General features: G+C 37.9%; 1 long non-coding RNA gene across 1 annotated transcript in view; it reads left to right on the top strand.

Moving 5' to 3' along the window:
- Positions 1–25,932, top strand: part of LOC115895238 — a 221,400-nt gene that overhangs the window by 100,692 nt on the left and 94,776 nt on the right. The window contains exons 2-3 of the long non-coding RNA XR_004055435.1: positions 8,785–8,818; positions 21,944–22,027. This is a non-coding gene — a long non-coding RNA (uncharacterized LOC115895238). The remainder of the gene's footprint in view (positions 1–8,784; positions 8,819–21,943; positions 22,028–25,932) is intronic.

Genomic DNA, 25,932 nt, shown 5'->3' with positions numbered 1-25,932 from the left:
TCTCCTCAGTCTGGGCGACCGCAGCCATTACTTGTGGATCGGCCTCCTTTTTATCTATTAGATCCTTGATTAAATTCCAATAAGAAAAGGCGGTTACAGGAATTTTTTCTGGCCCAAAGGTATTATAATAATCTTGAAAGGCGTCTCCCACCCTCCGCCATCTTTTTATGTCAATGGTTCCTTCCTGTGGGAACCAAGGGCAGGTATCTTTCACAAAATCAAAAAATCTAAATAAGTCACCACTTTTAACCTTTACTCCCCATGTCTCTAAAGCCTCTTTTAATTGTCCTACGTAGATTTGATGCTGGCTTAATTCTTGTCCCATTTCGGGCATGTAACTTACCGTCAACTCCGACGCAGCAGGCTCCCGCAATGGTCGGAGGGATTTTTCTTTCACTTTAGTCGCCGGCCTTTCTATGGGCCCTCTTCCTCACACAGTTCCCTCGTATCCAAGCCCCGCGTTTGGGCGCCACGTGGGATCGTCCAGCGGGATCGTTAACGCAGACCTTGGAGGAGGGGGTGGGAATTTAGAGAGACAAGAGACACAAGAAATGGAGACAAGACAGTATCCTGATCAAGTCTCGTTTATTGAGGGCGTTGGTACAGCTTATATAGGCTGGTAAGAAAGAGGAAGTGCAGCAGAGCAGGCGGGGAGGAGAATAATGAGAGACGTCACCAGGCGCATGCTCGGTAGACTTAGTCTTTCCCGGGCGCAGGAAGTTATCTGCGCGCGTGGGAAAAGTTCGCGCGCGCGGGAAATGTTCGTGCGCGCGGGAAAAGTTGAAGAATCAGGAAGTGCGCCATCTTGTCTCCGCAATGCGGAGCTTAAGCAACAGGGGCTGCGGCAATTTCCGGGCCTCACGGCTCCGGACACCATCTTGAGTTAATTTTTGTATAAAGTGTAAGGAAGGGGTCCAGTTTCTGTTTTCTGCATGTGGCTAGCCAGTTTTCCCAACACCATTTATTAAATAGGGAATCATTTCCCCCATTGCTTGTTTTTATCGGGTTTGTCAAAGATCAGATGGTTGTAGATGTATGGCATTATTTCTGAGGCCTCTGTTCTGCTCCATTGGTCTTATATATCTGTTTTGGTTTACCATGCTGTTTTGGTTACTGTAACCTTGTTGTATAGTTTGAAGTCAGGTAGCATGCCTCCAGCTTTGTTCTTTTTGCTTAGGATTGTCTTGGCTATACGGGCTCTTTTTTGGTTCCATATGAAATTTAAAGTAGTTTTTTTCTAATTTTGTGAAGAAAGTCAGTGGTAGCTTGATGGGAATAGCATTTAATCTATAAATTACTTGGGGCAGTGTGGCCATTTTCACAATATTGATTCTTCCTATCCATGAGCATGGAATGTTTTTCCATTTGTTTGTGTCCTTTCTTATTTACTTGAGCAGAGGTTTGTAGTTCTTCTTGAAGAGGTCCTTCACATCCCTTGTAAGTTGTATTCCTAGGTATTTTATTCTCTTTGTAGCAGTTGTGAATGGGAGTTCACTCATGATTTGTCTCTCTGTCTATTATTGGTGTATAGGAATGTTTGTGACTTTTGCACATTGATTTTGTATCCTGAGACTTTGCTGAAGTTGCTTATCAGCTTAAGGAGATTTTTGGCTGAGACAATGGGATTTTCTAAATATACAATCATGTCATCTGCAAACAGAGACAATTTGCCTTCCTCTGTTCCTATTTGAATACCCTTTATATCTTTCTCTTGCCTGGTGGCCCTGGTCAGAACTTCCAATACTATGTTGAATAGGAGTGGTGAGAGAGGGCATCCCTGTCTTGTGCCGGTTTTCAAAGGGAATGCTTCCAGTTTTTGCCCATTCAGTATGATATTGGCTGTGGGTTTGTCATAAATAGCTCTTATTACTTTGAGATATGTTCCATCAATACCTATTTTATTGAGAGTTTTTAGCATGAAGGGGTGTTGAATTTTATTGAAGGCCTTTTCTGCATACATTGAGATAATCATGTGGTTTTTGCCATTGGTTCTGTTTATGTATGGATTACGTTTATTGATTTGTATATGTTGAACTGGCCTTGTATCATCCCAAGGATGAAGCTGACTTGATCATGGTGGATAAGCTTTTTGATGTGCTGCTGGACTCAGTTTGCCAGTATTTTATTAAGGATTTTTGCATCGATGTTTATCAGGGATATTGGCTTGAAATTCTCTTTTTTTATTTTGTCTCTGCCAGGTTTTGGAATCAGGATGATGCTGGCCTCATAAAATGAGTTAGGAGTCCTTCTTTTTCTATTGTTTGGAATAGTTTCAGAAGGAATGGTACCAGCTCTTCTTTGTACCTCTGGTAGAATTTGGCTGTGAATCCATCTGGTCCTGGGCATTTTTTGGTTGATAGGCTATTAATTTCTGCCTCAATTTCAGAACTTGTTGTTGGTCTATTCACGGATTCAACTTCTTCCTGGTTTATACTTGGGAGGGTGTATGTGTCCAAGAATTTATCCATTTCTTCTAGATTTTCTAGTTTATTTGCATAGAGGTGTTTCTAGTATTCTCTGATGGTAGTTTGTATTTCTATGGGATTGGTAGTGATATCCCCTTTATCATTTTTTATTGTGTCTATTTGATTTTTCTCTCTTATCTTCTTTATTATTCTGGCTAGCGGTCTATTTTGTTAATCTTTTCAAAAAACCAGCTCCTGGATTCATTGATTTTTTTGAAGGGGTTTTTGTGTCTCTATCTCCTTCAATTCTGCTCTGATCTTAGTTATTTCTTGTCCTCTGCTAGCTTTTGAATGTGTTTGCTCTTGCTTCTCTAGTTCTTTTCATTTTGATGTTAGGGTGTTGATTTTAGACCTTTGCTGCTTTCTCCTGTGGGCATTTAGTGCTGTAAATTTCCCTCTTGACACTGCTTTAGCTGTGTCCTAGAGATTTTGTACATTGTGTCTTTGTTCTCATTGGTTTCAAATAACTTATTTATTTCTGCCTTCATTTCATTATTTACTCAGTAGTCATTCAGGAGCAGTTTGTTCAGTTTCCACGTAGTTGTGCAGTTTTGAGTAACTTTCTTAATCTTGAGTTCTAATTTGATTGCACTGTGATCTGAGAGATTGTTTTTTATGATTTCCATTCTTTTGCATTTGCTGAGGAGTGTGTTATTTCCAGTTATGTGGTAAATTTTACAGTAAGTGTGAAGTGGTGCTGAGAAAAATGTATATTCTGTTGATTTGGGGTGGAGAGTTCTGTAGATGTCTGTTAGGTCTGCTTGGTCCAGAGCTGAGTTCATGTCCTGAATATCCTTGTTAATTTTCTGTCTGGTTGATCTGTCTAATATTGACAGTGGGGTATTAAAGTCTCCCAATATTAGTGTGTGGGAGTCTAAGTCTCTTTGTAGGTCTCTTAAGAACTTGCTTGATGAACCTGGGTACTCCTATATTGGATGCATATATATTTAGGATAGTTAGCTCTTCTTGTTGCATTGATTCCTTTACCATTATGTAATGCCCTTGTTTGTCCTTTTTGATCTTCGTTGGTTTAAAGTCTGTTTATCAGAGACTAGGATTGCAACCCCTGCTTTTTTTTGCTTTCCATTTGCTTGGTAAATATTCCTGCATTCCTTTATTTTGAACCTATGTGTGTGTTGCACGTGCAACGGGTGTTCTGGATATGGCACAATGATGGGTCTTGACTCTTTTTCCAATTTGCCAGTCTGTTTTTTAATTGGGGCATTTAGCCCACTTACACTTAAGGTTAATATTGTTATGTGTGAATTTGATCCTGTCATGATGATGCTAGCTGGTTATTTAGCCTGTTAGTTGATGCAGTTTCTTTATAGTGTCTATGGTCTTTACAATTTGGTATGTTTTTGCAGTGGCTGGTACCAATTTTTCCTTTACATATTTAGTGCTTCCTTCCAGAGCTCTCGTAAGGCAGGCCTGGTGGTGACAAAACCTCTCAGCATTTGCTTGTCTGTAAAGGATCTTATTTCTCCTTCACTTATGAAGCTTAGTTTGGCTGGATATGAAATTCTGGGTTGAAAATTCTTTTCCTTAAGAATATTGAATATTGGCCTCCACTCTCCTCTGGTTTGTAGGGTTTCTTCTGAGAGATCCGCTGTTAGTCTGATTGGCTTCCCTTGTGGGTAACCCAACCTTTCTCTCTGGCTGCCCACATTTTTCCCTTCATTTCAACCTTGGTAAATCTGACAATTATGTGTCTTGGGATTGCTCTTCTCAAGGAGTATCTTTATGGTGTTCTCTATTTTTCCTGAATTTGAATATTGGCCTTTCTAGGTTGGGGAAGTTCTCCTGGATAATATCCTGAAGAGCATTTTCCAGTTTGGTTCCATTCTCCCCATCACTTTCAGGTACACCAATCAAACGTAGATTTGGTCTTTTCACACAGTCCCGTATTTCTTGGAGGCTTTGTCCGTTCCTTTTCATTTTTGTTCTCTAATCTTGTCTTCACACTTTATTTCATTAAGTTGATCTTCAATCTCTGATATTCTTTCTTCCACTTGATTGATTTGGCTATTCATACTTGTATATGCTTCATGAAGTTCTCGTGCTGTGTTTTTCAGCTCCATCAGGTCATTTATGTTCTTCTCTAAACTGCTTATTCTAGTTAGCAATTCCTGTAACCTTTTTTCAAGGCTCTTAGCTTCCTTGCATTGGGTTAGAACACACTCCTTTAGCTCGGAGGAGTTTGTTATTACCCACCTCCTGAAGCCTACTTCTGTCAAATTCTCAAACTCGTTCTCCATCCAGTTTTGTTCCCTTGCTGGCGAGGAGTTGTGATCTTTTGGAGGAGAAGAGGTGTTCTGGTTATTGGAATTTTCAGCCTTTTTGCGCTGGTTTCTCCTCATCTTCGTGGATTTATCTACGTTTAATCTTTGATGTTGGTGACCTTCAGATGAGGTTTCTGTGTGGACGTCCTTTTTGTTGATGTTGATGCTATTCCTTTCTGTTTGTTAGTTTTCCTTCTAATAGGCCCCTCTGCTGCAGGTCTGCTGGAGTTTACTGGAGGTCCACTGTAGACCCTGTTTGCCTTGATATCACCAGTGGAGGCTGTAGAACAGCAAAGACTGCTGCCTGTTCCTTCCTCTGGAAGTTTCCTCCCAGAGGGGCACCCACTAGATGCTAGCCAGAGGTCTCCTGTATGAGGTGTCTGTTGACCCCTGCTGGGAGGTATCTCCTAGTCAGGAGGCATGGGAGTCAGGGACCCACTTTAGGAGACAGTCTGTCCCTTAGCAGAGCTTGAGCACTGTGCTTGAAGGTCCACTGCTGTCTTCAGTGGCAGGCAGGAACGTTTTAAGTCTGCTGAAATTGTGCCCACAGCCACCCCTTCCCACAGGTGGTCTGTCTCAGGGAGATGGGAGTTTTATCTATAAGCCCCTGACTGGGGCTGCTGCCTTTCTTTCAGAGATGCCCTGCCCAGAGAGGAGGAATCTAGAGAGGCAGTCTGGCTACAGTGGCTTTGTGGTGGTGGTGGGCTCTCTGCCCAGTCCGAACTTCCCGGGGCATTGTTTACACTGTGAAGGGAAAACGGGCTACTCAAGCCTCAGAAATGGCGGTTGCCCCTCTCCCCACCAAGCTCGAGTGTCCCAGGTTGACTTCAGACTGCTGTACTGCCAGCGAGAATTTCAAGCCAGTGGATCTTAGCTTGCTAGGCTCCATGGGATTGGGATCCACTGAGCTAGCCCACTTGGCTCCCTGGCTTCAGCCCCCTTTCTAGGGGAGTGAACAATTGTGTCTCACTGGCATTCCAGTCACCACTGGGGTATGAAAAAAAACTCCTGCAGCTAGCTCAGTGTCTGCCCAAATGGTCACCCAGTTTTGTGCTTGAAACCCAGGGCCCTGGTGGCGTAGGTACCTGAGGGAATCTCTTGCTCTGTGGGTTGCGAAGACTGTGGGAAAAGCATAGTATCTGGGCCAGAATGCACTCTTCCTCACAGCACAGCCCCTCACAGCTTCCCTTGGCTAGGCGAGGGAGTTCCCTAACCCCTTGTGCTTCCCGAGTGAGGCGACACCTCACCCTGTTTCGGCTCACCCTCCTTGGGCCAGCACCCAGTGTCTAACCAGTCCCAATGAGATGAGCTGGGTACCTCAGTTGGAAATGTAGAAATCACCTGCCTTCTACATTGATCTCGCTGGGAACTGCAGACCAGAGCTGTTCCTGTTCGGCCATCTTGCCAGCCACCCTCCCTTTTCTTTTTAATACTGCACAGAAACATTCTGAGTTTTTGTTTAGAAACAGGGAAAATAATATCTGGGTTAGTCTCTTAACATAGTAAACTTGCTGTGAGACAGGCTTGGGTTAAGACTCTATTATCGCATACTCCTATGTCTTTTTGAGGCTTTTTTAAATTATTATCTAATTTATTATGAAACAATTTAGAAATGAAGATCTCAGAATTTCACACATCGTTGGCTGGGTGCAGTGGCTCATGCCTGTAATCCCAGTTCTTTAGGAGGCCAAGACAGGCAGATCATGAAGTCAGGAGATCAAGACCATCCTGACTAACACAGTGAAACCCCGTCTCTACTAAAAATACAAAAAATTAGCCGGGCGTGGTAGCGGGCACCTGTAGTCCCAGCTACTCGGGAGGCTGAGGCAAGAGAATGGTGTGAACCCGGGAAGCAGAGCTTGCAGTGAACCAAGATCATGCCACTGCACTCCAGCCTGGGAAACAGAGCGAGACGGCATCTCAAAAAAAAAAAAAAAGAGAGAGAATTTCACACATTGTTTTGAATTGGTAATTAATCATCCTTTCCTTTCTTCATAGTATCACTAGTGCTCGATAACAGCCATTCAGTTCTGTGATACTGAAGCGGCATTGTTATCGGGTAAATACTGGGGGTTCGTTGTCTCACGCCAAGAGGATTAAGAACAAGGACACATGTGGGTGGGTTAAGGAGTAGAAAGTTAAATAGGCAGAAGAAAGAAGGGAGGAGAGAAGCTCGCTCTCTCTTGCAAGAGAGAGGCATGTGAAAAAGGTAAAGTGGAGGACTGCAGCAGATTTTATAGGCAGGGTTGAGGAGGCAGCATCTGATTTAGGTAGAGCTCACAAATGGGTTTGACTAGGTGTGATGTTTATATAGCAGTGGGGAAGGCTGGTTGCCCCACCCTAATCTTATGCAGATGGACTTTCCACTTGGCCAGCTCCATCTTGCCTGCTTCTTACTGTACACATGGCTGGCAAAAAGAGAAGACGGAGCCACCATATTGAACATGTCTCGTCCCAGGTAGTATATTCCTGTAGGCACAACTGCTGGCATTCACCTGTGCAAGCTTTCAGCTTGCTTGTTTATGTCTGCGGCTTAATTTTACAGGTTGCTCTTTCATAGAAAAGAAAATGATTTTGGGGCTGCTTTTCATTAAAAGGAAAACCTTACCGAGGACTAACATACCCTCACCATCTGCCTAAGTAATTTCTTTTCAACTGCTGTATCAATACTTACATACTTACCACTTAACTCATTCCTGTTAAATCTGGAAGTATGGCACAAGCCAATGCATTGTTTTCTACATGCAGTCCATCCCTGTTCAAGTTTTAGCAGTTGCATTACTGCTACAGAATGCCAAAAACACCACTAATATTGGGGTCCTCCTTGACAGCCAGCCAGTCAGTGAGTGATCCAGAATCTCAGTCTAGGAGCCTGCTTTCTAGGATCACTTCTGTAACTGATTCTTTGGGTCAGTGGGTCCCCTTAGAAGCAGAACTCAAGAAAGAGATTCTTGTGCAGTGATTTATTGAGTGCTCTCAAAAGAAAATGGCAAAAAGAAAGAAAAAGAGCAAGGATAGAAGCTAGGCAAAGATGAAGTTTCAAAAGCCTAACCTCAGCTTGATCCCCCAGGGAGCTCTGAGGAGTGAATGGTGCCACAGAATTGTCCCTCTTGAGATGTAATGACTTGGCTTTTGTAACCCCATATTTTTCCCTCAACTGTTGTGGGCCACCCTGAGACATTTGCTTTTACATCTCAGATATTACTAGGTGAAGAGACTCTCATTGATAGGCTAAAACTGGTAATGGCCAATTTTAATTAGGTTCCTAATATTCTATTGTAGGATTGTACTATATTTTATTTAGCTAGATCTCCAATTATTAGACATTTTGATTGTTTCCCTTTGTTTCTATCATAAACCACATGGAGATGAACATCTTTCTCTAAATAATTGAGAGTAATTTTAAAAGTATGAACAAGATAACTGGTAAAATACGAAAAAACCCTCAGCTTGTCAGCTTTCTACTATGTGATATCAGTACTATATAAGGATGAAAGTTGAGTTTTTGTTTAGTAAATGGAAATACATTAAAGTTGTTATGGATATGGAGTTGAGAAATGGAAATTAAAATGGAATAAAAAATTATGATAGGAATAATTTGATATTTAAAAATAGAAGTTTAGGCTGGGCGTGGTAGCTCACACCTTTAATCCCAGGGCTTTGGGAGGCTGAGGGGGGCAGATCACAAGGTCAAGAAATCGAGACCATCTGGCCAACATGGTGAAGCCCCTTCTCTACTAAAAATACAAAAATTAGCTGGGTGTGGTGGCGCGCACCTGTAGCCCCAGCTACTTGGGAGGCTAAGGCAGAAGAATTGCTTGAACCCTGGAGGTGGAGGTTGCAATGGGCTGAGATCACACCACTGTACTCCCCCCAGGTGACAGAGAGAGACTCCGTCTGAAAAAATAAATAAATAATAATTTTAAAAAATAATAGAAGTTTAAATTTTTGAGGGAATAAATATAGGTCTTATATTTAGGTACTGTTTGGGGAAAACTCTCTAAGCATGTTTTTCCTCTGCTTTCATACCACCACAGCAATCATCGACACAGAAGTCTTCTGTGACCAAAGGTGAGGGAGTTTTTTTCCACACACCAAGTGGCAGACACCAGCTGAATGTCTGCTAATTAAATTCCAGCATGATCTACCTAGAGATAGCATCAGATCCCATGGATTGAGGGTTCAGTCCCCAAAACTGAGCCCTTTCCCCACACCAGCGGCAAGTCCAAGCCTCTGGAGCTTCTGGCCAAGCGGCTCACAGAACCCAGGGAAATGCTTACTTTAGTTTATTTGTTTATTATAAAGGATATTATGAAGAACACACATGAAGTGATGTGCAGGGCAGGAAATGGGGGAAAGGGCTTGGAACGTCCATGTACTCTCTGGGCATGCCATAATCTAGGAACCCCCACGTGTTTAGTTGTCTGGAAGCTCTTTGAACCCAGTCTTCTTGGTTTGGTTTTGTTTTCCTTAATCCCAAATGTGATAGTACTTATTGGGTTTTTAATGAAGAATCATAGGCATGAAATGTGATTGAACAAAAAGGGTACAATCTCATATTAATAGGCTGAATGGGGAAACCTACCAATGCCTGTTTAGAGTCTTCTTGGCCTCTCTGTGCAGCATTTCTTCCTCCAGAGTATGGGGCAGGACCTTCTCTGGAATGAGGGTCTTTTGACCCACAATCAGATCAGAGTTCTGCCTTGGGCAGGTAAAGGGAGGACAGGAGAAGGCCAGAGAGAGAGATTCTCTTTCCTGAGGCTTGCTCCTGAAGCCTGCTCCTGAGGCCTGAAGTGCCCCAACATTATAATGAAAGACAAACAAGGGCTATGAGAGTTACGAGCCAGGAACCATGGATGAAAACCATGGGTACCTATGACGTATATATCCATATGTCATAGGTATGTATATATGTATGTATATTAATGTATGTAGGTATGTATATATACGTCATGGGTACCCACAAGAATTTTCTGATTTCTTAGAAATTAGAAATAATTTCTAATAATAGAAATTATTAGATAAAATTAGAAATAATGAGATATAAGAATTAGCTGAAAAAGCAAGTTACTCCTTGTTATTCTCCTTGACATGTCTATATATACATCATAGGTGTGTATATATATGTACTCATAACTCTTATATGTATATGAGATATATATGTATATACATATATATGAGAGTTATGAGCCAGGAACCATGGATGAAAACCATAACTATGACATATATATACATATGTCATAGGTATGTACATATACATACATATGTATGTATATATGTGTCATAGGTGCCCACAAGAATTTTCTAATTTCTTAACAAATATAATAAGATACAAGAATTGGCTGAAAAAGCAAGTTATGCCTACCGACTTAAGTATGTAAAATCAGATCTATATGCCATAATTGGGCCATAATAAGCAATTTATAAATATGTATACACCAATAAATGAGTACAAGAAACTGTCCCAAAATATGTAAGTTAAGAGATTGGATTAATGGGAAAAAGAAAAGTCTGTGGTATGTAAAACTAACACTGGGATTTAGGTAAAGAAAAAATTGAAGAAAAAAGAATGTATTCTTTTTTCCAAGATTATTGAAGACATAGCAAGATATTAATGTAGGAAAAGAGAAATACTTACAAAAAGTAAATTAGTATAAGATTAGTATAAATTGATAACTGAAATGTCTGAGATATTCAATTTTTTAAAAATGCATCTTAACTATAGGGATACATATATAGATACATAAACAAAACAAAGTAAATTATTTTTATAAAGTTAATAGCATCAGATGCTCCTAAGGGAGAGAAGAGGTAAGCAATTGGAAAAATGTATTCCATAGCTGATAAGGTGTACTGGTGGTGGTGGTGGTGGTGTTTTCCTAACCTAGGTGGTGGATACATGTATGTTGTTTCTAGTATTGTGTTTCAAAACATACTTTTGGAGGCCTAATGTATTTCCTTATAAAAATGAAATTAAAAGTAGGTTTTAATACCCCAAAAGAATTTTAAATTACCAATAAATTCAAAAGAAATCGCAGTTACAAATATAAAAGAGGAACAAAATAGCTCTTGTTCAGTTCATATGAACCATATTGATCTTGGTTCAACTTACCATTTCCAAAATACTTAAAATAGAAGCATTCTAAATTTATCTTTACTCATTTAATATAACAAACTCTTGTCACAGTAAATTGGAATCTAAAATTTAAAAAACTCACTCCACAACAGAATTTGGAATATGGGATCTTTGACCATTTTACATCATGGACGTGAGAATAACATCATAATGTTGTTCTTCTATGATGTTATTAATAGAACATATTTATGAAAAAACACAGCAGGGTGGAAAATTGTCAGTAAAAGCTTTGTTATGTACAGAAGCAATCATAAAAGTAATTTAGCACTAATATTCAAAAAAGGATAGCAGTGATCCTGAACATGATTCTGTTGTTAGTCTATCATGCACCACTCCTAAAATAATAAAACAAATATTAAGTGGCAAAAAAGTGGTGGATTCTTAAGATTACAAACATTATAAGCAAGATTATAAACATTATGCAGCATTAGAGTTTTAAAAATAAACAAATCATTGTAGAGAAACTTCATTAGTGATTTATAAGAGAGGATACACATCATGTTAATTAAATTTACAGATGATGCTAAATTGGATGGTGTTGACAAAACCAGTAAGGGCAGATAAAAGGGACCTAAAGTGGTTAGAAATATGGGCAGGAAATGAAATGTGATTCAACCTGGAAAAATGTAGCTAATACATCTGGGGAAAAATAATCAGAAACACAGCCATTCAATTGGCAGAATATACAGTACTTGGAAAGCAGTATTACCAAGAGACTTTGAGATGATAGTGGTAGCAAATTATATATGGCCTTGTAATGCAATGTGGCAGTAAAATCAGTCAATGAGATTTTAGTCTGTGTATGCAAAAGCTTCACATCATGTGGCTCAAAGATAAAAGTTATTTAAATGGTGCTGCTGAGATCACAAAGAGAGTATAAGTTTGGGGCATGCACATGCCCCATATAAGCAAATTGAGTAGTGTTCAGACTGGAAAATAAATGTATAATGGCCTTCAGACTTTAATCCTTAAAAAATTAAAATAACAAAATGTATATTGTTTGCTCATCTCTGAGTATAGTTATGATAACATTTTACAAATATTTGTAAGATGCAAACATTTTGGAAATCAAGACGTTTTTAAAGGTAGGATAAGAGTTTATAGTCAAGTAATGGGATGAAATTAGGTAACAGAAATTTAAGACTGAATCCGGGAAATGTTTTCTGACAGTGAAATCTATTAGTCTCTGGAATGGAATCCCTGGAGAGGTGGGGAGAATTTCTATTCCTCTAGTCATTGGACTAAATCAAGACTTGGATAACATATTATTTAACATATTATTTAAAAAATGTGGCACATATACACCATGGAATACTATGCAGCCATAAAAAAGGATGAGTTTGCGTCCTTTGTAGGGACATGGATGCAGCTGGAAACCATCATTCTTAGCAAACTATCACAAGAAGAGAAAACCAAACACCGCATGTTCTCACTCATAGGTGGGAACTGAACAATGAGATCACTTGGACTCGGGAAGGGGAACATCACACACTGGGGCCTATCATGGGGAGGGGGGAGGGGGGAGGGATTGCATTGGGGAGTTATACATGATATAAATGATGAATTGATGGGTGCTGACGAGTTGATGGGTGCAGCACACCAACATGGCACAAATATACATATGTAACAAACCTGCACGTTATGCACATGTACCCTAGAACTTAAAGTATAATAAAAAAAAAAAAAAAGTAAAAACTGATTTGACCATTTTGCATTGGCTAGGCTGCACACAATGACACTGTCAAATCTTATCCAACTGTCTTATATGGCCTCAGACTTCTCTGACATGCTATGTCCTATAATTAAGTAACTGCCCATTATTTTTTAAATGAATACTTTCTAAAAGACCAAATTCATATTTTCCAGTTCATGGACTTCAATTTCCTAGATTTTTTTTTCTTCCAAGTCATAGGAATGCTAGCAAATAAAACACTCCTCCTTTTCCCTGTTGATGAGATATGGTCTTAAATATTCCAAGCCTTTTGGATCAAATCACATGAGGTAGCTGAACTCTGAAGTCTCACTTACGCCAGTGCATTGAAAACATATTTTTACTGCAATTTTGCAACCACAACTATGCAATATATAAAAATTCATTCACTTCCTTTTCTGGCTTAATCCACAGAGAGATTTTTACCAGATGGTATCCTGGTGATATTATTTACTTTTAGCAAAGCAATATAACTGAGTTTGAAAAATATACAGTAAAGTATGCACTTCATCCCAACATTAAAACATTCTTTCAATTGTGCTTTTAAATTATATAGACCCAAGTTTGTCTATAACTTTGTTCTGTGTCCTAACAGCAAAATGAAAGGGGAAGCAGAATACTTTAAAATGGCAAACAAATTTTAACCCAAAATGTTATTCTTTTAAGGAAAACCTAAACCAACCAAACAAAAATTAATATTAAAACATGTACCAGACTATAGGCAAGAGGTAGATTATATATATAAATTTACATTTATGTATATAAATATACATTGTATATATTTAAGGTATAGATAGGTATAAAGTATATATATTTAATAGTCTTTATATTTCACATTGTTAATCTCTGTTATCATTGTAGAAAGAAGTAAAGAAAATAGAGACTCCTGTTTTTCAAAGTAGTTAACATCCTAGCTGGAGAGATATATGTGAGAGGCAAATGTAGGTGGTACAAATGCATATCAGTTATTTAATAAAAGCATTTCAATGGAATTATGCAAATTGGGTAGAAGTTGACAAATAGATTTATTTCACTGTAGTAGAGAATATTTTGAGGTCTAATAAGAAATGATCTGGAAGCCTGGGCAACATGGTGAGACTTTTTCTCTACAAACATTTGGAAAACTAGCAAGGCATGGTGGCACATACTTGTGGTTCCAGCTGCTCAGGAGGCTGAGATAGGAGGATCACTTGAGCCCAGGAGGTTGAGGGTGCAGTGAACTTTGTTTGCACCATTGCACTCCAGCCTGGGTAACAGAGCAACACACTGACCAAAAAAAAAAAAAAAAAATCTCTGCAATGGTACTACAGAGTTGGGATAAACAGTGTATTAGTCAGTGATCTTCACAAAAATGGAAGTAATAGGAGATAGCTTTCATGGGATTATGGACACATTGGCTAGTCCAAAATCTGTAGAGCTGGTATCTGCTTTCAAGTCCAAAGACTAGAAGCTGCTGTAGATCCAGGAAGAGCAAATGGCATAGTTTTGAGTCCCATGAGGTAGGAGAATTTTCACTTAGTCTGAGGAAGATCAGCCTTTTGTTCTATTCAGGTCTTGAAATGATTGGATGAGGCCCATCGTCAATTATCTGTTTTGTCTAGTCTACCAATTTAAATGTTAATCTCATCCAAAAACACCTTCACAAAAACAGAATAATGTTTGACCAAATATCTGGGCACCCTGTGGCCCAATCAAGTTGACACAAAATTAACTGTCATGCAGAGATGGAGAGGAATTTGAACTATAGAGAACAATTCTGTTTTTGAGTAAGGAAATAACATCACAGAGCACTTGAGGACTATTCTAATAGCAGTACATAGAAAAAGTGTGAGAAACAGACTTGACTCAAGAAAAGTTGGTAGCTATGGAAAGAGCTAGCAGGGAGGAGGAGCTCCAAAATTCATGTCTAAAGGGGAAAGATTATGCCTTGATTATCAGCTAGAACTATAAAGAGAGGCTATTAATTTGAGTTAAAAAGGTATCAGCCTGGGGATTCAAAGTTAAGTTGAAATAGGGAAATTGGGAAGGTTTTGCTTTTTAGATTTCTAAAAAAGATTTACTTTGTCTGCCTCTGAAAAAATAATTCTGAAAACCACAGTGTTATTCTACTTTACCCTTAAATATATTAAAAATATGTTTAAGAGAAATAAATGATCAGTTCTGTTTTTGGGATAATTATAATGTAGTATAGTGTAATATATCACATATAATAATGGAATATAAATTTTTGATGTTAATAAGCCATACAAGTAGAAGGGTCTATGGCTATGTAACTACAAGTGAGTTGGAAACTGCCCTTTTTTTCTTAGCCAAATAAGTGGTATTGAGCCAGGAATACAGCACTTCCAATATCACAGATCTAGGGCACCTATTTTTTTATTTGGGGATGTTTACATATTTTTTGTTGTACAAACAAATATACAAAAATTCCTAATCCAAGTAGATAAGAAAAAAAAACATAAATTACAGGTAGATCTTATCTTGACTTTAGAATAATTCTCTTTAAAAAATAAAGAAAAAAGATGCGGCGGCGCCGTGGCTTACACCTGTAATCCCAGCACTTTGGGAGGCAGGCGGATTGCCTGAGCTCAGGAGTTCCCGACCAGCCTGGACAACACGGTGAAACCCCTTCTCTACTAAAATACAAAAAAATTAGCCCGGCATGGCAGCATGTGCTTGTGACAGTCCCAGCTACTTGGGAATCTGAGGCTCTATTGCTTGAATCCGGAAGGCGGAGGTTGCAGTGAGCCGAGATCGCGCCACTGCACTCCAGCCTGAGCAACGGAGCAAGACTCCATCTAAAAAAAACAAAAAACAAAAAACAAAAGCATGCAACCTGGGCACGGTGGTGCATGCCTGTAATCCCAGCACACTGGGAAGCCAAGGCAAATGAATGATTTGAGGTCAGAAGTTTGAGACCAGCCTGGGCCAACATGGTGAAACCCAGTCTCTACTGAAAATACCAAAAAAAAAAAAAACAAATTCAGCCGGGCATGGTGATCCACACTTGTAATCCCAGCTACAGGTACTGGGGAGGCTGAGGCAGGAGAATCATTTAAACCCAGGAGACGGAGTTTGCAGTGAGCCAAGATGGTTCTGCTGCACTCCAGCCTGGGCGACAGAGTGGGACTGTATCTCAAAAAAAAAAAAAAAAAAAAAAAGCCCAAATCTAATTACAGAAGCAGAATTCAAAGTTCATAAATAGAATTCAAATGTTTGTATCTTTATTAACACAAGATAATTCTGATATGTTATTACATGGTACCCTGCCAGCTAACAATTCAACTTGCAGAGTTTTTACTTTTTACTTCTTTGTAGTTACTCAGTTTTTTGTATTGCTTCTTGCTTAACTTCCAACTTGATTTCCTCCAAACGCTGGAGAGATTCTTTAGATGCCAATATTGAAGGAAGGGCAGGGGTCTGAGTGGGAGGCGTATGAATCCTACACGCTGCTTCAACCAAGACAGCTCCAGATTATTTTTGTTTCGTTGGTTTCCAAAAAAGATTTATTTTGTCCACCACTGAGAAAACAATTTTGAAAACCACATTTTTATTTCACTTTACCCTTAAGTGTATTCGAAATATTTTTGTCAGAGATTATATCTAAAAGTAAAGGGGTATCCTAAATAGCCCATAATTTATGTTTAGCTCTTAGGAGTAGAACCCTTTATAAACATAAAACTTTGATTCTCCCTTTTTAAAAACAGTATTGAGATTTAATTCACAGGTCATACAATTCACCCATTTAAAATATACAATTAAATTTTAAAATTATTTTTATGTAGTTTTGCAACCATCACCACAGTCAATTTTAGAACATTTTCATGACCCCAGGAAAACACTCCTTACCCTCAAGTGATCAGTCTCTGTTTTACCCCAACACTCCAAATCCTAGGCAACCTCTAATCTACTTTCTGTCTATATGAATTTGTCTATTCTGGACATTTCATATACGTGGAATTATAATGTGTGGTCTTTTGTGACTGGCTTCTTTCACTGAACATGTTTTTTTAGTTTCATCCATGTGGTAGCATGAATCAATATTTCATTCCTTTTATGGCTGAATAATATTCCATCATGTGGCTATAACACATTTTATTTTTATGACTTCATTTTTTTACATTCAGTTTATACTCTGATTTTAGAAAACATTATGTGCAAGTGTAGAAGACTACCTATAAGCCATGTAAAATTATCAGTTGATTCAGTTATAGTTACTATGTACAAGGTGATGTGCTAGACGTTGCAAGAGACACCAAAAGAAGGTAAAATAACTATCTTAAGAATATTGTTTAATGATTTACTGAGCTCCTTATCATATTTTCTAATATTCTTACTACAATAATCTGCGGATTGGCATCATTGTTGTTAATCCCAAAGAATTAGGACTTGATGCAAGTTATTTAAACTTTCTTTGACTCAGTTTATTTATCTTAGAATGACAATAGAAAAGCATTAATGAAATGATAGGTATAAAGTGTTTAAACAGGGCCTAGAACATAATTATTTCTCAGTAAATATTCTATGCATCAGAAAACTAATGTATTGCCCTCCAAGACCACACTGTCTAATATGTAGGCACTTGTCACATTTTAGATGCTCAGTAGTCACTTGCGGTTAGTGGCTGTTATATTGGACACACAGATAACAGTTTCATCATTGTAGAAAGTTATATTTGCAGTATTATATACTACAGATGACTACCAAACAAGAGAATTTTATGGTTGTGATTTAGATAGCGTCACATATGTTCAGAATGGGTTGGGATATTTTCCTTCTGTAATGATCAAAGCCCAGGGAGGAGATGCTGCTCGAGCTAAACTTTGAAGAATAGATATACCACAAAGAGAAGGGATCATTTAGCAATATCACGTGCAATATATACATACCAAAAGTACAAGGTACTTAAGAAGAAAAGGGTTTATGGGACAGAGTGGTAAAAATAAAACTAGGGACTTAGAAAAGAATTCTAGAGGATTTTGTTGTTTTGTTTTTTGTTAACAGTGAAGGTCATTAACTTTTTGTTTTTTGTGTTTTTCAAGACAAGGTCTCACTGTCTTTGTGTTGCCCAAGTTGGTCTTGAACTCCTGGGCTCAAGCAGTCCTCCTGCCTCAGCCTCTCAAACAGGTGGGATTCCAGACGTGAACCACTGTGCCCTGCTGTCATTAACTTTTGATAAGGGAAATTTTATGTCAGGAAGTTTGATCTGACAAAATGGTTAGAATTGATAGGATGGATCAGAGTCTATAAGACTTATTCACAGGATGTTGCTACAGATCAGGTTGGGCCATTAACAGCCTGAATTTATGATCATGTCACAGGAACATACAGTAGGTAAATAAAACTATGTACCTACCTTGCACAGGTATTTGTGAGTATTAAAACATTTAGGCCAGGCGCAGTGACTCACGCCTGTAATCCCAACACTTTGGGAGGCCAAGGCAGTGGATCCCCTGAGGTCAGGAGTTCGAGTCCAGCCTAACCAACATGGAGAAACCCGTCTCTTCTAAAACTACAAAATTAGCCGGGCATTGTGGCACATGCCTGTAACCCCAGCTACTGGGGAGGCTGAGGCAGGAAAATCGCTTGAACCTGAGAGGCGGAGGCTGTGGTGAGTTGAGATCCAGCCTAGGCAACAAGAACAAAACTCCATCTCAAAAAAAAAAAAAAAAGCTTATCTGTATTTACATATGGGAACATTGAAGTTCAGAGAGGTTAATGAGAGAGAACTCACTACTTTAAGAATCTGCCTATTATTTCATTATTGGTACAATTCTAATTGTAAAGAAATTCTACTTCAAATTTGTTTCCCTGTAACTTCACCATCAGTAAAGCGTCTGTTCTGTGAAGTAACTGAACAGTGCCATAACCATATAACCTCCTTCCACCCAACATTGCCCCCTACCGGAAAGTACTCTTTACATATTTGAGTACTGCTATGTCTTTTCTTAATGATATCTTCTGATGACTCAACATCCTAAGTTACTTCAACATTTCCTCTTATACTCTGAGTTTTGTGTCATTTACTATCCTGTTTCCCTTCTTTAGATTCACTCAGATTTGTCATGGCCTCTCTGAAAATGTGGTGCCAAATGAATCTCAGTGTTCCAGATATGGTTTAACCAGTCTAGGATTCAGAGAAACTATTTCCTCTACTGTATAGGCATTTTATATGTTGATGTGTTGATAACTAAGGGGAATCCCTGGAGAAATTTTAAGCAGGAATTTGGGAAATTAGAGCTGGTGCCCATTCATTCAGTGTTTATTTTTAATTTATACCTACCATAAGCTGAACTCAGAACTACCGATGGATATTTCATGATAGTTGACCTGAAGAGGAAATACACACACACACACACACACACACACACACAGAGTAGTGTACCAAAGACAGATATTTGGACACAGAATGTTTTTGAGTGACTTTCTCTGGGGAAGAGGAGCTCGGGAAAAAGGATGTGAAGTATCTAAATGAAGCAGACATAAAAGCAAAGAAAGGAGAGAAGTTCGAGAGAGGCAAAGAGTTAACAGGATCTGGAACTTCAAAGAAGCCAAGGAGTTCCGAGAAAGGCTATTGGATTTAGCAGTTATGAAATTCTTGATTGGCTGGGCGTGGTGGCTCATGCCTGTAATCCCAGCACTTTGGGAGGCTGAGGTGGGTGGATCACTTGAAGCCAGGAGTTCAAGACCAGCCTGGCCAACATGGCAAAACCCCATCTTCACCAAAAATACAAAAATTAGCCAGGTGTGGTGGCGCCTGCCTGTAGTCCCAGCTACTTGGGAGGTTGAGGCATGAGAATCACTTAAACTTGGGAGGCAGAGGATGCAGTGAGCCAAGATCAGGCCACTGCACTCCAGCCTGGGTGACAGATCGAGACTCTGTCTCGAAAAAAAAAAAAGAAAGAAATTGTTGATTGCTTTTTTTGTTTAATGAGATAGAATCAAGCTTTTAAGAAATCAAAGGTTTAGTGTGAAAAGGAAGAAAGTAGAACTCTTATGAACAGAAAGAGTAGGCTAAAGAGGATAATAGTAGGACACATGTATAGATGTTTTTCTGGGTGAAGTTTGGAATTAGTCAAGGAACTCAGTTGTTTACATGAAAAAATATAATAACCAGGAAAATTCTTAAAAAGTATCATAATGGGCTGGGCACAGTGGCTCATGCCTGTAATCCCAGCACTTTGGGATTTCCTCCAGCTAAGGCAGGAGGATCACCTGAAGTCGGGAGTTCAAGACCAGCCTGACCAACATGGAGAAATCCCTTCTCTACTCAAAATACAAAAGTAGCCAGGCATGGTGACACATGCCTGTAATCCCAGCTACTCAGGAGGCTGAGGCAGGAGAATCGCTCGAACCTGGAAGGCAGAGGTTGTGGTGAGCCAAGGTTGTGCCATTGTACTCCAGCCTGGGCAATAAGAGCGAAACTCCGTCTCAAATAAAAATAAAAATAAAGTAACATAACGAGGAAAGACTGTCTCACTAAGATACTAAAACATAATACAAAGCTATGTTGATTTAAATTGTGTGTAAGAATACATTGATAGGCAGATCAATTGATTGAATAGAAAGTACAGAAGTAGACTCAAATACATATGGAAATTTAGTACATGTTAAAGGTTATGTTTTGAATTGGCATAGAAAAGGTGTATTATGCAACAATAAGTGATAGTGTGACAATGGGCTAGGCATCTGTACACACACAGAATTCTGGATTCTTATCTCACACCTTACAACAAAAATTTCAGATGAAATAAATGTTTAATCTTGAAAAATAAAAAGAAAAAAGTACTAGATTAAGCCCTGGGAGAATTATTTCTTTATTCCAAAGGTGAGAACTCCTTTCTAAGTTGGTCACAAACCTCAAAAGTCACAATGGAAAAGATTAATTAATTTGATTAAATAAAAATATAAAAAATTCATGGTTAAAAAATACTAAGCAGAGCAAAAAGACCCAACTATAAACTGTAGGAAACATTTAAAATTCTGTATTGCAAATAAGATACCTTAGTGTGTTAGGAGCCTCTACAAATCAATGAGAAATACCAACAATTTCATAAAATAAAAAACAGACAAGCAATGAAAAGGGTAATAAATCTAGTAACTCCTAAAATTTTGATGAGATTGTCATTTTTTTAGAAGAGAAAAGTGGATTAAGACTACACTGATGGACCATTTTTTTAATCCATCAGATGAGCAAAGGTAAAAATTTTGATTAGTTCTGTGGAGGAAAAGCACCCTCACACATTGTGAAATCAGTTTGTTGTAACTGTGTGAATTTATTTCTAGTTTCTCTATTCTGTACCATTGCTCTATGTGTCTGCTCTTATGCCAATGCCATGCTGTTTTTGTTACTATAGCTCTGTAGTATATGTGATGCCTCTAGCTTTGTTCTTTTGCTCAAGATTGCTTTAGCTCTTTGAGGTTTTTTGTGGTTCCATACAAATTTTAGTATTATTTTTTCTATTTCTGTGAAGAATGTCATTGATTTGTATTTCGATAGAGATTGCATTGAATATGCAGATCACTTTTGTTAGCATAGAAATTGTAACAATATTAATTCTTCCAATCCATGAACATGAAATATCTTTCCATTTTTTGTGTCCTCTTCAATATCTTTCATAGGTGTTTTATAGTTTTCCTTGTAGAGCTCTCTCACTGTTGTGGTTAAATTTATTCCTAGGTATTATTTTATTTTTCATAACCATTGTAAATGGGATTGCTTTCTTTTTTAGATTGATGGATGTTAGTATATAGAAATGGTACTGATTTTTGCATGCTGATTTTGTATTCTGCAACTTTACTGAATTTGTTTATCAGTTCTAATAATTTTTGGTGGAATCTTTAAGTTTTTCTAAATATAAGGTCACATCATCTGCTAAGAAGGATAATTTGACTTCTTTTTAATTTACATGTCCTTTCTTTCTTTCTCTTGCCTAATTGGTTTGGCTAAGACTTTCAACACTGTGTTGAATAGAAGTAATAACTTGAGATCACATTTCACCTTTTCTTTTTCCAAAAAAGGTTTTACAATGGGTCACCCCAATTTGAACTATTGGAAACATCTCTAAGATAAATAAAGCAAATACACACACTATGGAATAAAACAGCATGAAGAATCTATGTTTAAGAGGCAGCTATCTATTCTCCAGAGATTTATGTTACCTTTCCATAGAGTAAAGTTGAATAAGTACCAACTCAGAGACTACACTTCCCAGCTTCTCCTGCATTTAAAATCACTGTTACTCTTGTGAAATATGTGCAAAGTGATCTGATAGGACTTCTGGGCAGGGAGATTAAGAACCAATTATGTCTTAACCTCTCTCTTTTTTTCCTCCATTTGCTGCTAAAGTGAAGACTGAAGCCCTAGGCTATTGCAGAAGTTGGGTGCCTGAAGTACACGTGGAAATATGCCAACTGAACATTGGACTACCACGTGAGTGCAAACTAAACTTTCATTGTGTTAAACCACTGAGGTTTTAGGGTTTAGTTATTGCAACAACTAGCATTAACTCAACTAAGTAGTATGTTGTCATTTGAATGTATCTGTGAAATGTAATACATGTGTGCCTCTATATGTACAGAGTATGAGAAAGGGAATACATAAACTGAGAATGGTGTTTCACTCTTGGGATGGATGGTATTCAGGTTCAACATAAGGAGACTTCTCATGTTCTGTTCTTTATACCATATTGTTTGAATGTAATATCTAGCAAAAGAAATAAGGAAAATATTTGACCTTAGAAGGAAAGGAAAAAGTAGGGAGAATATTAAAGATACGAAAGAGACTGAAGGAATAGGGAATACTTGAAGAAGTAATTTCTTAGATGCATTAGGAAAAAAAAAACTGATTCAAAGACATAGTTAGAGACTTATAATCAATAGAGATCCCTTATCCTCTGACATGAGAGATGGTAAAAATAGTAGTTATATTGCCCATAACACGAAAAATAGTGCAAGTGAAAAAATACCATGACATAATTTCTCACCTGTCAGATGGACAGAAACCCAAAAGTTTGATAATACATTCCATTGGCAAGCCTGTGGGGAAACAACGCTCTCATATGTCAGTGGTGGAAGGAACAAGAATATGGTAAAAAACATATCCTTGACCTAGGACTTCTCCTGTGGTTATCTGTCCTGTAGGTCATGGGTATCCTAGCCCTGGGCCATGGATCAGTACCAGTCTGTGACATGTTAGGGACCAGTAGCAGATGAGTAGCAGGCTAGCGAGCATTACTGCCTGGGCTCCACCTCCTGTTGGATCAGCAGTGACACGAGATTTTCATAGGAGCAGAAACCCTATTGTGAACTCCGAACACAAGGGATCTAGGTTGTGCACTACTTATGAGAATCTAATGCCTGATGATCTGAAGTGGAACAGTTTTATCCTGAAACCACCGCCTCCATATGTGGAAAAATTGTCTTCCACAAAACTGGTCCCCGGTGCAAAAAAGATCAGGGACTGCTGCTATAGGTAAACCTGCACTGGTACAAAATGACAGAAATATACACAGTCATTTATTATAGCATTGTTGGATGAATACAGGATTGGAAATAAATCAAGGATCTAGTAATAAGGGACTGGTTTAATAAACCATGGAACATACTTAAACACACACAAAATAGAGCTATATATACTAGTATGGAGAGATATACAAAATGTATGAAGCTGATGGGGGAAAGGGAAATAATGTATAGAGCAGTGTATATTGTTTGTTACCTTTTGTAGGAAGAGTGGAAAAATAAGAATATATATTTGTATTTTCTTGTATTTTTGTAAAGAAACTAGAAAAATAAATAAGCAGCAATAAAATGGTTACCTATAAGGAGTTGACAGGAAATATGGTGGCAGGAGTGGGACAAAGATTCATCTGTTGCGTTTCTGACTGTTTAAAAACCTTTTGTTGTGGACTTTACACAAAAGAAGAAAGAATAGGTTAACTAACCTTGATACCCATCACCTAGCCTCAACAATTATCAATGCATGAGCTATATTATTTCATCCATAATCCCACACCCATTTCCCTTCACTAAATTATTTTAAAGTCAGTGTCGGACATCATACTATTTCATCTGCATTTATCCATAAATATTTTACTGTGTGTCGCTAACAGATAAAGGTTGTTTTTTAAAAAATCATTATCACACTAAAAATTATTGTAATTTCTTATGTCTAATGGAAATTTAAATAATATCTAGTTAGACTACATTTTTGTGACCATTACCTTATATTTCAGCTGCCCTGTTTCCTTCTCTATAGTGTCTAAGTTTATTGTGGATCTTCTTAGTACAATTTAGCAATAAATTTTCTCTTGGAAATAATCTCAATCTCAGAGAAAAGCTGCAAGAATATTACAAAGAATTTCTGTATGCTCTTCCCCAGATGCCCAAATTTACCATATTTGCATTTTATCATCCCCACAGTCTGTCTCTATGTATGATATCATATATTTAATTATTTACAAGTGTTATTTTTTTCTGAACCATTTGAGAGTAAGTTGCAGATATAATGCCTCTTTCCCCAAAAATATGTTCATTTGTATTTCCTAAGAATATTCTTATATATAACCGTATACAATACTGCTATGAAATCTACAAATCTGATTCATAGTACACCTTTTTTTCCTTGTGTTTCTTTGCCCTTACAGGAAATAAATAAAATTTTTTTTCTGGATCAGAGTGCAATCCAGTATCTCACGTTGCATTTATTGTCAGATTTCTTAGTTTCCTTTAATCTGGAATCACCCTTGTTTGTCTTTGATGACTTAAACCTTTTTTAAGTAGTGCAGGCTAGATATTTTGAAAAATATCACTCAATTTGGGTTTGTCTGATGTTTCTGCATGGTTAGATTTAAGTTATGAATTTTTGGTTAGGATACCACAGAAGTGATTTGGTATCTTGCTCAGTGTATCATATTAGGAGGGACGTGATGTCTTTTTGTTCACATGTTGACGTTTAATGTTGATGTTAACTTGGATCATTTGGTTTATGTGCCATCTTGTAAATTTCTCCATTGTGAAGTTACTCTTTTCGCTCTTATAATTAACAAGAATTTTTTTGGTAAAATAATTTGAGATGATGGAGATATCTTGTTCCTCATAAGGTTTTGACCTATGAATTATAATATATATTGATGATTCCTGACTAAATCTGCTTTTTACTATAATATTTGCCAAATGATTTTCTTACCAAATAGTCCTTTCACATTAATTGGCTGGTGTGTTGCTATGAAGAAAAGCTTCTCCTCCTCTCCCATTAAGAAAAAGTATCAGTATGGGCTCACGAATTTCACATTTTTTCAATGCTTATATTGTCCCAAATTCAGCCAGTAGAAATCTCTTCAAACTGGCTCCCGTGTTTCTCCAAATGTCCCTAAGTTTTGTTTTTTTGTTTTTTTTTTTTTTTTTTTTTTACAGTGTCTTACTCTGCTTCCCAGGTTGGAGGGCAGTGGCACAATCACAGCTCACTGCTGCTTAGACCTTCTGGGTTCAAGTGATTTTCCCACCTGGGCCTCCTAAGTAGCTGGGACTACAGATGTTTACCACCACACCTGGCTAATTTTTTGCTGTTGTTGTTGTTGTTGTTGTTAATAGAGACAAGGTCTCACCGTGTTGCCCAGGCTGGTCTCGTGCTCCTGAGCTCAAGCGATCCTCCTGCCTCGGCCTCCCAAAATGTTGGGATTACAGGTGTAAGCCTCCGCACCTGGCCCCTATCATGTAAAATATATATATATATATCTTTATTGCTTTCTGGTATAACAAAATGTTCCAGACTCATCTACATTCCTTGCCGCAGTTCTTCTATAAGCCATTCCTCCAAGGAGCCCGGTTTCTTTTAATGATGTAAATCATCATCTGTATACCGGATATACTTATTGTTACCAGTTTTCGATTCTTCTTGCCTCAGTGTTGACTTTTAAAGCATGTAAATGTATTGTCTTTTTAAAACATTATAATTTTAAAAAATAGAATTGAAATCTCAAATAGATTGCAAAACCAAGTGAATACACCATTAAGAAGAAAAATGTAATACTGTCTGAGGACACAGCCTTTAGAGTTGAATAGTTTAGGATTCAAGTTCACCACCCCCAATTAAGAGTTTTGTAATTTCATTTTATTTACCTGCTAAATGATGATAGACAACTTCATCGGGTTGTTGGTGAAGATTTAATGAGATTTAAACCTAGTGACTCATATTTTACATCTAAATGTGGTGATTGCTTTATGAATAACTATTTATACTTAGCAAGTATTGAACATTATATTCAGGAAGTGTTTGTTGAGTTGAATTACAACTCTCTCAACTATGAGATACATTTCTAGATTTATTAGTAGTGG

The sequence above is a fragment of the Rhinopithecus roxellana genome, chromosome 20, assembly GCF_007565055.1.
Source record: "Rhinopithecus roxellana isolate Shanxi Qingling chromosome 20, ASM756505v1, whole genome shotgun sequence".
In the NCBI taxonomy this organism is placed as follows: domain Eukaryota; kingdom Metazoa; phylum Chordata; class Mammalia; order Primates; family Cercopithecidae; genus Rhinopithecus; species Rhinopithecus roxellana.
This window is presented reverse-complemented; position numbering and strand designations above follow the sequence as displayed.